At 40.7% G+C, this 13,757-nt stretch overlaps 2 protein-coding genes across 2 annotated transcripts in view; both read right to left on the reverse strand.

The window, feature by feature from the left end:
- Window positions 1–13,757, reverse strand: part of LOC116048446 (VPS10 domain-containing receptor SorCS3-like) — a 1,378,075-nt gene that overhangs the window by 329,899 nt on the left and 1,034,419 nt on the right. The gene's annotated exons all lie outside the window — the stretch shown is intronic.
- LOC118494870 overlaps window positions 1,905–13,757 on the reverse strand; it is a 61,679-nt gene continuing 49,826 nt past the window's right edge. The window contains exon 2 of the transcript XR_004897077.1: window positions 1,905–1,978. The gene's annotated coding sequence lies outside the window, so the exon portion shown is untranslated. The remainder of the gene's footprint in view (window positions 1,979–13,757) is intronic.

Here is a 13,757-nt window from a genome sequence, read left to right on the forward strand (position 1 = left end):
TGCTTTTAAACTAAAGTTTGACTCGGGTACATTCACAAAAACACCCTAGTTTGCATTTTGGCGAGAGTTATGCTTTAAAAAATACAATGGGTATTGAACTTCTTTCACCAGGATGGAGATGTGAGGTGAGATGTTTTCTATGATCCTGAGAGACGATTATTCACCGACACTTCCTGTCTGTAGTGGGTTTTGGGCGAGGGAATACACACACTCCTCACTGCTGCGTCCTACCTTGTGTTGTCCTCGGGTCCTGTTTTCAACGTTTTTTATATTAGAAATGTGGGTTTTATTGAGGAAAATATCTTCAGTGTTTGGTGATGAAGCTGGAAATTAAGATTGTCTGACACACTGGAGTTTCCTGTTATTTTCTTTATTCTTCATGCAAGTAGAAAGAGACAGTTTAACAGAGTGACAATGCAGTCTGTGAAAGTGTGTCAGCAAACAAATAAACTTCAGGGTTTTTATGGGTGAGCATGCAGAGGGAGGGAATGTATTTCTTGTCGACTCAGCAATCCTTTTACTGCTGAGTCTGAGATTTTCAGAAAATACTGCTTCAGACTATTGAAGTTGGCCCTCTGCCAGGTACTTCCAAATGTGGAGGCTACACAAGAGGGAGGGAGCCGCGTAGCCTCAGTACTATGGAGGCAGGAGAATCCACGATTGCCTCTTAAGATAAGAGAGTACTTATAATGGATCCCTATAACTGATATATTATAATATAATATAGAAAACAGAGTAAATATCGTATAGTATGAAAGTAAATACATATAAAGTCATTAAAATATAAAACCCATGCAGCAATGGATAATATATGAAAGACAAATCACACATCAGTATGAAAGATAAAAACTTTCTACTACAGTTTCTTACAACCAAATTGCCCCAAAATAACTTTGGATGGATGTACATTGTATAAAAACCATGCAACATTCCTCACATGTAAAATTAATGATTACTTCCATTACATTTTGGTTGTTTTATTAAATTTCATAGCATTTGAAATAAAATGTTTAAATGGTTTTAAAACAGCATCCTGACTAAACTTTGACATATAACGGTCTGATTCACTCAACATCCTCTGATCTTAACTATTAGTCAAAATAATTCATAATTTCTGCTTTTTTCCAACTCAAAAATTAGGTATAATGTCATTTAAATTAGGTATGTTGACCATGAATAAAACAAAATGTTTAAAAAAGTGTCAAAAGCACCAAATAAAAATGATAAAAATGCCAGAAAAAGCACAAAAAAAAAGTTCATTTTAAATTTTTTGTCCCCAGAAGGACAAGTTCATGGTCACAAAGGGTTAATTGTTGGCTTGTTAACGGCGCTGTTCAGATTTTTACTGGTTGGCGTAGAGGTGCTTGCCGGTTCACGGATGCTCGTCTAGTAGTTTAAAAATAAGAGTCCCTCCATCTTGGATGCTCCTCATTGGATTTCATCTCCTCATAAATCGCCTCGGTGGTTACAGTTTTGTCCAAGTTGTTGTGAGTGCTTCTCTCCGTTCTGTTTTTGAAGCAGAATCTCAGAGTTAAGATCACCAAAAGCACCAACACGGCACTGACAGCTACACCAACAGCTACACCGACAGCTACACTGACAGCTACACTGACAGCTACTTTCCAAAAGTCTGAGGGTTGTTGGTTCTCTGTGAAACCCAGTCCGTTGTTTCTCTGTGTGACTGGTACATTTCCAGCTCTTGGGGCCACCGTGTTGGGAGGAGTTATCACATTCAGATATACTTGTGTTGTATTACACAAATACATTGCCGTATCAAAGGATGTAACATGTCTTATTACCAGGGAGTTGTCTGCCAGAGAACTGTAGCGTTTGTCAGATGTTTTCTTCTCGCCATTTATGACATCAACCAAAATCACGCGGTAACCATGTCTGTGACTGCTCCATGTTACATCCCCCTTCTTATGAGGACAGGGAAGAGTAGCCATTGTGTTCTGCAGCACATTAAATATAGGTATGTCTGTGAAATAAAAAGGAGGCAATGAGTTTTTGGTGTAACTCTGTTATATTAGCTAACAGCGGCACAGTTTAACCACTGGCGAATAACGTTAAAATAACTAAACTTCACTGTCGGTTTGAGACACACTGTATGTGTGAATGACATCAACTGACAGGAAGTTAACACGATGTAATTATAGTGCTGAGCAGCAACAACAACCTTGTAACTGAAAAACATTTTTAATTTTTTTTACAGATAATTTTTTGTGGCATTTTTAGGCCTTTACCTGACAGGACAGCTTAGACTTGAAAGGGGAGAGAGAGGGGAAATGACGCAGCAAAGGGTTGCAGATCAGAATTGAACCTGCGAGCCTTTGTACATGGGCCGCACACCACACCAGGTGAGCTACCCAGGCGCCCCGTAAATGAAAAACATTTAAATGCTAATGAAAAAATGAGACAAAAACTTGTATACACACACACACACAGACACACACAGACACACAGACACACACGCACACACACAGACACACAGACACAGAAACAGACACAGACACACACACACACACACACACACACACACACACACACACACACACACACACACAGAGACACACACACACAGAGACACACACACACACACACACACACACACAGAGACACACACACACACAGACACACACACACGCACACACACAGACACACAGACACAGAAACAGACACAGACACAGACACACACACACACACACACACACACACACACACACACACAGACACACACACACACACACACACACACACACACACACACACACACACATGCAAACACACACACACAGACAGACACAGACACACACACACACACACACACACACACACACACACACACAGACACACAGTAACAGACAGAGACACACACACACACACACACAGACACACACGCACGCACGCACGCACGCCCGCACACACACAGACACACAGACACAGAAACAGACACAGACACGCACACACACACACACACACACACGCACACGCACACACACAGACACACACACACACATTTTTTTAAGCGGTAGAAAGAAGGAAGGAAGGCAAGAATAGGTCGAGACAAAAACTTTGTATAAAGCGACAAACTTGTATAAACAGTAGTAGGAAGGAAGACAAGAAAAGGTCCAAAGAAGGCCACAAAAACATCACATTTTTCATATATAAAATAAAGGGCTCCATAAGGAACAATGGTCTGGTAACAACAGCCTTGTAACTGAAATACATTTTGCAAAAAAATCTCACGTACACGTTCCCCCATTTGAGAAACACCGGTGTAGATCATTGAGATGTAAAATGTATTGAGCCCAAAAATATAGATATGATGTTGATAAAAAAGCCGACAAATTAGATTTTCTCACCGTTCAAGCTGAGACCGAAGCATCCAGCGAGGAGGAGGAGGAGATAGAGCGACATCTCTGCAGCCCGCGGACCTTGTTAAGTGACATACGACTAAAATACTGTCTTCTTTGTATCTGAGGGGAAGTTATGACGAATGAAGTTGTGGTTGGAAATTCAAAGTAGCTGTTATTTTTAATACTGTGGCTTTTAGATCAGCAGCTGATTTAGATCTTGAAAACAATAATAGTTCCTTGAAGGTGTCTGAAATGCGGGAGCGTGCTTATGTTCCCACATTTCCTTTTTCATAAATTTGTCTCAGATTTTATCCCCCTAACCCCTAACCCTAATGCCTAACCCTAAAAAATGTTGTGGGAGGATAGGGCTTAAATTGAAGGGAAATGTAGGAACACAAGACCTAATTTTGAAAATGTCCTACAAATGTGGTAAAATAGGGCTGTGGGACCATTAGGCTGTGGGAACATAGGGCTGTGGGAACATAGACTCAGGTCGTCGGGCCCTTCCGACGATGCCTTGATCGTGGCTCTACGACCCACACTTCAAAAGTTGCAAATTCGCCCTTCACCCACCCGATCTCATCTTTTTGGGTCATATTCAGCTGTGCGAGGAGCTAGTGACTTGAAACTTGTTTTGAATCAAACCTGGTATCCCAGTGTGACTTGTTAATTTTTTAGACCCTGTAGCCCCAAAGGAAGGGCCCCAAAAGTGATGCCAAAGGTCATCTGTGACACCTACTCTAGACAGACCCAAATCTCAAAGTCAATTAGATTGAAATTTGGAATTAATTTAAGAGCCCGTTACTTTGGAACCCTTTCACGTAGAGAGACCCGCAAGGCACCGTTGCGATCGGCTGACTGAGGGCTACGGAACAATGACAGGGCCGGGCCTATAACCCCTTCTGTTGCGAAGTTAGCCCCAGAAGGGTGCCACCTGCTGGGGGGAGACATATGTGTTAGAACTTTCGGAAAGCTTACCATTGGTGCCCATCCCACATCTCTAAGTGCTTCGGTCGCTGATTTATGACCTTTAAATAGGTAGAAAATCTCAACATTTAACGCCGCCTAGCCCTGGACAGGAAGGGGGCGGAGCTTTGGTTCCAAGATGGCCGACTCCAGCTCCGGGAGACCTTTCCGTAGATGCCTGGGTCAAAACCAAATTTGGGTGGTCCTAAACCTAACCTAACCCTAGCTATGACGTTAACAATTGCACCCACATTACCATTCCAGATTTCAAATTTCCACCTAATACCATAGCAATTTCACTTGACTTTAGCCCACAGTTCTCTGCAATGATGCGACGCAGCCAGGGCAGCAAGGGCAGCAAGGGCGCTATACTCAGGACGTGGAGAGCTAAGTGTGTTTTGTCGCGCTGGAGAAAACTTTGGTCCCAAAGATGGCAGCAGCTGTACGGCTCAGACATATGTTTGACAGTGTCTCGGGGCGTTTCTGAATAGGTCTTTCTTTTCGATGTGCGACTGAGGGAAAAAAAGATCAAATTCCCCGCCCCCTCCCCCTATGACCCCACAACCTGGCATATGTGATAGAGTTCTCTGAGAGCTTTCCACCGGTGTCATTCACACACCCCAGGCTGTTTCCCTTCAATTGATATGGCACTTAACAGGGTGTAAAAGCTCAATATTTTGCACCCCCTAGCTCTGGACAGGAAGGGGGTGACGCTTCAAAAGTTGCTAATTCGCCCCTGTCCTGGATCATTGTTACTAAAACAGAGGGAGGCTGTCCATGGTGCTGAAATGGGGCATTATTACTAAAACAGACCGAGGCTGTCCATGGTGCTGAAATGGGGTATTGTTACTGAAACAGAGGAGGTTGCTAATTCCCAAATTCCCTAATTATGGAATGTCACCTTTTTCAATTCATTGTCTATGTGAAAACCCTAACCCCTAACCCTAACGCCTAACCCTAAAAAATGTTGTGGGAGGATAGGGCTTAAGTTGAAGGGAAATGTAGGAACACAAGACCTAATTTTGAAAATGTCCTACAAATGTGGGAACATAGGGCCTAATTTTGAGAAAAATCGTAGAAATGTGGGACCATTGGGCTGTGGGAACATAGGGCTGTGGGACCATTGGGCTGTGGGAACATAGGGCTGTGGGACCATTGGGCTGTGGGAACATAGGGCTGTGGGACTATTGGGCTGTGGGAACATAGGGCTGTGGGACCATTGGGCTGTGGGACCATTGGGCTGTGGGACCATCGGGCTGTGGGAACATAGGGCCGGGGGACCATTGGGCTGTGGGAACATAGGGTCAGGGGACCGTAGGGCTGTGGGAACATAGGGCCGGGGGACCATAGGGCTGTCGGACCATAGGGCCGGTGGACCATAGGGCTGTGGGAACATAGCTAAACAAGTGATCAGTTCACTACTTTCATTGAATTTGGGTGTTATTAAATTGCATAGCATTTGATTAAACAATTTAACAAAATTTATAAAAGTGACAAAAATGTCTAATCTACAAAAACACTGGAAAACGTGACAAAATATTTGGGAAAAAAAGTTGATGATATTTGACAAAAACAAATCGGGAAAAAGCGACAAAAGTGTCAAGACAATCAAAACGTTGAAAAAAAGGTTTAGAATCAAATTTGTGACCCAGAAAAAAATCCATTCACCAAAATGGAAAGGCAACAAAGTGACAGTACTCTGATCCAATGGATTGGGGGGAACCAGGGTGGGGGCAATCATATTTCAGGGTCTAACCCCCCCAACCCCCGGACTTTCTTCTACCCACCTACTGTGCAATATTTAATATTTAATACTATTTATAATATTGATAATACTGTGCAATTCCATTACTGTGCAATATCTGTATACTGTGCAATATTACTCTCATTGTCCAATATCTATTACTCATTGAATATGATCACCACTATTGGGAAATATTCAAATAATGTGCAATAACCCACACTGCATATCACATTTTATATAAAACCATACTTATTTTTCATACTGTAGTTTCTCAACTCTGCACCTTACTCTTATTTATATTTATATTTTTTACGTATATGTTGGCACTGGAAAAGGAGTTGCTTTTAATCTCACTGTACATGTGTATAGTGACAATAAAAGGCATTCTATTCTCTTCTAATCCTGCAGCGATACCGAGAGCCGAATATTTATTGACACCTCCCGTCTGTAGTGGGTTTTGGGCGAGGGAATAAACACACTCCCCACCACTGCGTCCTTTAGCTGTTTGTTTGTTTACAGCGCTGTTGAAATTATTACTGGGTGGCGTGGAGGTGCTCGGCGTCTCACTGATGCTCGTCCAGTAGGATGGACTTTCAAAATAAGAGTCCCTCCCTCATGGCTGCTCCTCGTTGGCTTCAATCTCCTCATAAATTGCTTTGCCGGTTACACTCCCTGATTGTTCGGTGTAATTTCTATATGTTTAGATACCTTTGAGCATTGTATGTGAGATATGTTTGAGTATTGTCACGTAGTTTGCTTAGATACATGTTTAGTGCGAGTCAATAACCTCGCATTCAATAGAACCATTATTTCACTTTGTAAACCTTTGTAGTTCATGATTAATGTTGGTATCCTCTTAAACTGTAACTGTTTTATATCTGCCCTGTGTTAGCATTTGGATGTGACATTATTTTGCCTTATTAGACCTGATCATGATGATGTATGCTATGTGTAAGACGTGGCGCATTTGTAATTAGATTAGTGGGCACATTTGTGGAAAATTCCAGAGCATTTGCGTGCATTCTAATGTTAACTCAGTTGGCCACTAGGTGGCACTGTTGTATTGCATTTCATTGGTAAATACTGTTGTGCCATTAGACTTAGCCACTATAATACAGAAATGTCAGTTTATTCTGTATTAATGCAAATTCTTAGTTATCTTGATAATGGGAAATTAACATAACATTAGACATATTCTTCTTGTTTGTTCTTGTTTATTTCAGACCACACACACACACATACAAGGAAACAAATATATTCCTAATCACCTACAAATAGATGACTATATAAACCTGTAGTCATTGGTACATACCAAAGTGTACTCTATTGTGCTTTGCTGTGCTGTGTAAATCCTTCAACAACTCGAGTAAAGTTCTGGATTGAATGACATCGACTCCTTTGTGTTCTGACCGACACACCAGTGAGACACCCATATTAAATACATCATTCTTAATACAGTCCTGCCATATTTACCAAACCAACACCCATTCAACAGAACTTGTTTTGGTGGAACATGTGTACGTTCAAAAGTAGTTTTAGTCGTGCAACAGAAAACTTAGCAGAGATCTGAGGAGCAGTTAACCATAGTCCTCAGAAATCCACCGGAGGTTAGAACGCCAACACAAAGGAAGCAAAGGAAGTAAAATGAATGAGTACTTATAGTTGCAAAATATAGATATGATGTTGATAATAAATTGAAGGGAAATGTAGGAACACAAGACCTAATTTTGAAAATGTCCTAGAAATGTGGGAACATAGGGCTGTGGGACCATTGGGTTGTGGGACCATTGGGTTGTGGGACCATTGGGTTGTGGGAACATAGGGCTGTGGGAACATAGGGCTGTGGGAACATCGACATAAACGTGTAAAAGAATCGTCAAAAACGGTCTATAAATGTTGACCCAGGAGGACAACAAGTTCATAGATGACGGGAAAACACAAGGGTTAAGTGGAACATTAAGGATATAGACTACAGTTCTAGTGAAAAAAAAGATGGTAGAAAGAAGGAAGGAAGGCAACACTAGGTCGACAAAAGTGACAAAAAATTTTAAAAAAACGACAAACTTCAAAAACAGCAAAAACTTATGAAAAAACACAGTAAAAGGAAGGAAGGCAAGAAAAGGTCTAAAGAAGGTGACAAAACATCACATTTCTGGTAGAAAATAAAATCTATACCCCCTGCAGTCCTCCAAAGTACCCCTAGGGGGACAGGTACCCCCTGCAGTCCTCCAAAGTACCCCTAGAGGGACAGGTACCCCCTGCAGTCCTCCAAAGTAACTTCTTAAATTTTCTGACAGGAAGACGATGAGGTCACACTGTCAGCTGCCACAAGGGAAGATACAGAGAGGCCTGTTGAGGTTAACACCTTTAAATATAACAGTCTAACGGATGGTGTACCGTGATAAAACTAACACCTTATTTCTTTATCAGAGCAATGAGTATACGAGGAAGAGAGGCCATCCATTTCTACAGCCCAACTTGGCTCTGTAATGGCTTACAATGAAATTAAGAAGGCCTGGCACTGTGGACATTGTATGTAAGTATGTGTCCCTATCAGTGGTGTAGTCTAATGTATTGTAGTGGATATACTGTACTGTATATAAATACATATATATATATGGGCCAGAATCTGCCTTTGCGTCAACGACTTAATTTCCTGTATTCTGATACACTTGTATGCACCAAATTAAGGAGGAAATACCTTCATTTAGCCTATGTGAAGAAGAAAAACACAATTCAATTCAATATATATCAAAAATATAATGGAAAGTATGTTGTTGCGTATCATTGGGCATTTTTAAGTGTGTATATGGAGTTTAAAAAGAATCCCACACACTGACCATTACGCAAGTAATTATTTATTTAGAAAATAGAACATTTCGGTCTTAGACCATCAGGTAAAAAAAAAGAAATCTTGGAGCTTTCTTAGTTGGTATACTGCGTATACCTGTAATCACGGACACTACACCACTGGTTCCTATAGCTCCCTGTAAAATAGCTGTACAAGGTGTACTTAGAGAAAAATATTTTTTTTAAAGCGGATCTAGAAATGGACTTCGTAAAGCTGCAGATAAAAAGACCCATTTCAAAATGCAACAGCTATAACAGATCGATTAAAGGTAGGTGAGGTGGAACAACATGACAGATATTAAGTACACTGTATTTGTACATGTAGGATATAAGGAAGACTTAATTCATCATTATTTTTTTACACATTGGGAGGTTAAGAAGGAGGTTAGAAGACACATTGGTTTGAAGGGTGGAAGAAACTCAGGGTTAGTTGAGTCATAGCATTTGAAATAAAATGTTTAAATGGTTTTAAAACAGCATCCTGACTAAACTTTGACATAAACCAGTCTGTGATTCACTCCACATCCTCTGATCTTAACTATTAGTCAAAATAACTCATCATTTCTGCTTATCTCTAGGTATAATGTCATTTAAATTAGGTTTATTGACCATGAATAAAACAAAATGTTTAAAAAAGCGTCAAAAGCACCAAATAAAAGCAACACCACAAGCCAAAAATGTCCCCAGAAGGACAACAAGTTCATGGTCACAAAGGTTTTTTTAAAAGGGACAATGCACATTAATCAACATGAATACAGAGTCCAACATGTAAATGTGCCAGATTTAGCCATACAGGGGAATTTTCATTTGCAGTCCCTAGCAGGTTGCTGGCTTAAAACAATAGATACGCTACAACAATACAACAAATACACATAAAACAAGAAAGACATGGGCATAGACAAGTAAAATTACACAACCACTATTCCAGATCAGGACAACTGGCAGGTTGATGGCATGAGAAAAACACAACACAGTATCATACACAGTAGACACAGGTAAAAGTGCATAGACGCACACATGTACATAGTGTAATTACTCCTATACATAGTCATATTCTACTGCTCTTCATACTATTCACCCTGCACTTATTCTTACTACTCTTATAATGTTACCACACTGCACATAGCTTTACATACTGTACATATTTGTCTATATGGTTCTACAGAATATCCATATTTATTCTGTTTTTCTTATTATATATTATGCTAATACACTGCATATATCTATATTATTCTTATTACTAATATAATGTCACTGCTACTACATTGCACGTATCTGTACATGTTGTTCATACCCTGTTCATATTACATAGCCATATTTATTCTGCTCTTATAACAATGCAATATATTTCTTGTCCTGTCTATGCACCACCTGTCTATACTTGTCTATACTTGTATATAGGGATGTCACGAGAACCAATACTACCGACACCTTCCGGTTCTAAAATGACAAAACACCGACGATGCCCATTTTTTGAAGCACCATAGGCACCGTTAGCGACGATGCCAGCGTTAGCAGCATCGGTGCTGCGCCTCTTCCGGGAACTGATGGCGGCAGTATACGCTTCAGAGTGTTCCAGTCGATACATTCAGAAGTAGGAGGTCACAAACAAGTGGCCGAGAGTCAACTCTACCCGACCTAAAAACGGCATGTTCACTGCAAACTCACAGTCACAGGGTTAGCATGGCTGCGTTACCCACGGTTAGCCAGGACCAGTTGGGATCACTTTACTGGCAGTGTCTCAATTGTTTTTGCGAGTAACCAACTCGGGTACTCTAGCTATATAATTCAATGTGAGTACACGAATGTTGAAATTACATAAAATGCCCGTCCCTTGTAGCCGTGATAAATTAGCCTGAAGCTAATGCTTAGCCACCTGTTCAGGAGGAAATAAGCCAACTCTTTCAAATACATCTCCAATATTGACCCATGGTTTGTAACGTCTCTGGTCACGCAACTGTTAGAAACACTGTTGTTGTTTTTGTACAGTACCTTTAGAAAAGATGCCTGGAAGTCTGGAATGTGTCTGGGGACACTAGTTGTTGCACTGTGACCATTCATTGCACTTTATTATGTTGTTCTATGCTCTGTTGCACATGTTTTGTATTTGTAAGTTAAAGTACATGGAATCTTAGAAAATCCTTCTCTTTTTTTTTTACAGTGTTATCGAAATCGGCATCGAGAATTGTCTTATTTTACTGGTATTGGCACCGACTAATGAATTTTTGGTATCGTGACACCCCTACTTGTATATCACATTGCACTTTTCTGCTTTTTTGCACTTCTGGTTGGACACAAACTTCATTTCGTTGTCTTTGTACTTGTAGGCTTACTCTGCACAATGATTATAAAGTTGAATCTAATTACAACGCATAACAACACATAAGCACACACAGAGACACTACTATAGCGATGAAGACAAACACATTATTCTGTATTATGGCAGCATTTTTGATTAGTCAGTAACCAATGTTTAATGGATTTGGAGAAGGATTTGATAGATGTGATGTTCCTTAGTTCTGTGGGTATTCCATGTATGGGCTGCTCGAAAGGAAAAAGCTGACTGTCCAAAACTACTTTTTCTACGTGGTATTTTACAATCCCCTCTTGTAGAAGCTCTGGTGGATGAGTTTAGATTTTATTGAGCGGAGGGGGAGCCTTTTGGCTTGTTAACAGCGCTGTACAGATTATTACTGGGTGGCGTGGAGGTGCTCGGCAGTTCACTGATGCTCGTCCAGTAGGATGGACTTTCAGAATAAGAGTCCATCCCTCTTGACTGCTCCTTGTAGGCTTTCATCTCCTCATAAATCGGCTCGTCGGTCACACTTTTGTCCAATTTGTTGTTGCGAGTGCTTCTCTCCGTTCTGTTTTTGAAGCAGAATCTCAGAGTTAAGATCACCAAAAGCACCAACACGGCACCGGCAACTACACCGACAGCTACACCGACAGCCACTTTCCAAAAGTCTGAAGGTTGATGGTTCTCTGCGCCTGGTTCAATGCTGAAACCCAGTCCGTTGTTTCTCTGTGTGACTATTACATTTCCAGGGCTTGGGGCCACCGTGTTGGGAGGAGTTATCACATTCAGAAATACTTGTTTTTTATTACAAAAGTACAATGTCGTATCAAAGGATGTAACATTTATTATTACCAGGGAGTTGTTTGCCAGAGAACCGTAGCGTTTGTCAGATGTTTTCTCTTTGCCATTTCTGACAGTAACCAGACTCACGCGGTCACCATCTCTGTAGCGGCTCCATGTTACATCCCCCTTCTTATGAGGACAGGGAAGAGTAGCCGTTGTGTTCTGCAGCACATTGACTATAGATGGGTCTGTGAAGTAAAAAGGAAGCAATGAGTGATATATTTTGGTGAACTCCACAGTTTAACCACTGGTGAATAACGTTAAGTTATAACTTAACTTCACTGTCTGTTAGTGCACTAATGGAAGTGCACGGTTTGAGACACACTATATGTGTGTGAATGACATCAACTGACAGGAAGTTAACACGGGGCCATGGCTGTTTGAAAAGATCAAATGCCCACATTAAAAAAATTAGAAAACATAAGATTCATGTCCCTTCACTGGATAAATACCTTAGGGTTAAATGGTTTCATTATAGTGTTGAGCAGTGTTTCTCTACAATAATGTTCCCCTTTTGAATTGTGTGTTTAAACCAAGTACCCCCATAGATTTACTAAACACCAACCTTGTAACTGAAAAACCTTTACATGATTTTTAAAGATTAATTTTTGTGGCATTTTTAGGCCTTTACCTGACAGGACAGCTTAGACTTGAAAAGGGAGAGAGAGAGGGGGAATGACATGCAGCAAAGGGTCGCAGGTCAGAATTGAACCTGCGACTGCTGTGACCGAGCCTCTGTACATCAGGCGCATGCTCCACCAGGTGAGCTACCCAGGCGCCCCGTAAATGAAAAACATTTAAATGCTAATGAAAAAATGAGACAAAAACTGTTATACACACACACACACACACACACACACACACACACACACACAGACACACAGATACACACACACACACACACACACACACACAGACACACAGACACACACACACACAGACACACACATACATACATGCACACACGCACAGACACACACACACACACGCACACACACACACACACACACACACACACACACACACACATTTTTTAAACGGTAGAAAGAAGGAATATGTCGACAAATGTGAGAAGATAAAACTTAGAAAAAGCTGAAAAAAAACTTTGTATAAACAGTAGTTGGAAGGAAGACAAGAAAAGGTCCAAAGAAGGCCATAAAAACATCACATTTTTGGAATAAAATAAAGGGCTCCATAAGGAACAATGTTCTGGTAACTGAAATACATTTTGCAGAAAAAATCTCACGTACACGTTCCCCCATTTGAGAAACACCGGTGTTGATCATTGAGATATAAAATGTATTGAGCCCAAATATATAGATAGATACTTTATTCATCTCGAGGGAAATTTTAGGCATCCAGTAGCTTAGACAACCATAAGACAACAAACACACATACACACATACTGTATATCTCACATACATAAGAAATATAGATATGATGTTGATAAAAAAGCTGACAAATTAGATTTTCTCACCGTTCAAGCTGAGACAGAAGTGTCCAGGGAGGAGGAGGAGGAGATAGAGCGACATCTCTGTAGCACGCAGACCTTGGTAAGTGACATACAACTAAAATACTGTCTTCTTTGTATCTAAGGGGAAGTTATGATGAACGAGGTTGTGGTTGGAAATTCAAAGTAGCTGTTATTTTTAATACTGTGGCTATTAGATCAGCAGTACATATGGTGGACAAGCTGGTTTAG

The sequence above is a fragment of the Sander lucioperca genome, chromosome 4 (assembly GCF_008315115.2).
Source record: "Sander lucioperca isolate FBNREF2018 chromosome 4, SLUC_FBN_1.2, whole genome shotgun sequence".
In the NCBI taxonomy this organism is placed as follows: Eukaryota; Metazoa; Chordata; class Actinopteri; order Perciformes; family Percidae; genus Sander; species Sander lucioperca.